The sequence below is a fragment of the Papilio polytes genome, unplaced genomic scaffold (assembly GCF_000836215.1).
Source record: "Papilio polytes unplaced genomic scaffold, Ppol_1.0 DF820645.1, whole genome shotgun sequence".
Taxonomy (NCBI): domain Eukaryota; kingdom Metazoa; phylum Arthropoda; class Insecta; order Lepidoptera; family Papilionidae; genus Papilio; species Papilio polytes.
In genome coordinates, this window is record NW_013528559.1 from 95833 (window position 1) to 97562 (window position 1730).

Genomic DNA, 1730 nt, shown 5'->3' on the forward strand with positions numbered 1-1730 from the left:
ATGCGCTATGCACTATGCGCTATGCGCTATGTGCATAACGCGATATGCGATTTTCGATTTTCGATTTTCGAGTTTCGAGTTTCGAGTTTCTAGTTTTCGATAAGCGATACGCGATATGCGGTATGCGCTATGCACTATGCGCCATGCGCTATGTGCATAACGCGATCTGCGATTTTCGAGTTTTGAGTTTCGAGTTTCGAGTTTCGAGTTTTCGATAAGCGATACGCGATATGCGCTATGCGCTATGCGCTATGCGCTATGCGCTATGTGCATAACGCGATATGCGATTTTCGAGTTTCGAGTTTTCGATAAGCGATACGCGATATGCGCTATAATAATAATAATAATAATAATATTTATTTATTACAGATAAAGATCCAATATTATGTTAGTATGAACATTTTACTTAAACTAAGTTAGTATATTATTTATAAATTTGACATAACTATAATTGAAATTAGTGCACATGGATATTTACCCAGTGCTTATAGACTGGGCTGTCCATGCGACTCCCAACCACCTCCAGGATAGTGTTGCGGCTGCCGCGCACCCGCGCCATCAAGGATGCTATGCGCTTGCGCCGGATCGCGGCAAAGCCGTCCACCCGCGCCTCCGCAAACATCCCCGACGCGCTGCAGTAGCGCGGCAGCCCCAACAGTGCCCTGAAGGCGTTGTTATATTGTACACGTAGGGCGCTGTACGCGCGCTGGCTAAACTTACACCACAAACTGCAGGTATAAAATGATTGGCAATATGCTCTAAACAAGGTTAGCTTTACACCATTTGAACATGCAGCGAATCTCCTTATTAGCATGTTACACCTTACGGCCAGCGCCCTACGTTCCCTTTCGATGTCGTTATCATCGGACTGAGACGCAGTTAGCCAGTGACCTAAATACTTATATTTTGTCACCATTTTTATAGTAGTGCCACTCAGGGTGACCGGCGGAATATTTGAGTAACATTTGTTACCAGCCGGAAACACCAACAACTCACTTTTGGTTGCATTGTATTTAAGACCATGAGCCATTGCAAAATTCTCGCATATATTAAGTAGCTTCCTGAGGGCGCTGATCGATGGAGCCAGCAGCACCATGTCATCTGCATAATTGATGTTATTCATGAAGGTGCCATCGACCGAGCACCCGACCATAGTGCCGCTAAGTGCACCGATCAGCCGATCCACATACAAACTGAAGAGCTTGGGTGACGTCAGCCCTCCCTGTCTCACCCCACACTCCAATTTGTACGGTTCGGATAGTGAGCCCGCCCATCGAACCACATTATTCTGATGAGTGTACCAATATTTGAACACCTCGATTAGCTCACTGGGCATCTTTGTGTCTTCGTACAGCTTCTTCCACAAAATACTATAATAATAATAATAATAATAAAGCCTTTATTGCTATAGATATTTTAGAGTATGTTTCCTACAATACTATAAAACAAAATTTATTATATACATAGTTATTTTTTACTACTGTCTTGATGAATTGCTGACTGTTGTTGTTATTTAATCCTCTATCTACAGCTTGTCCTCGGACACAGGCCTCCTCTACAGATTTCTATTTCTTTCCTAGGTTTCACTAGTTTCTAATCGTTCTGTAATGCTTGTGTCTGTATCTGCTAATATCTGTAATCTCTGTTGTTTATAAAAAGTATTATGTTTGGTATAACTAGCATGTCCTGATACTCTTATGTATTCTTATTATTATTATTAGCCGATATCA

General features: G+C 42.1%; 1 pseudogene; it reads left to right on the forward strand.

The window, feature by feature from the left end:
- Window positions 1-392, forward strand: part of LOC106110396 — a 3022-nt pseudogene extending 2630 nt beyond the window's left edge.
- Window positions 393-1730: the final 1338 nt, after the last annotated feature.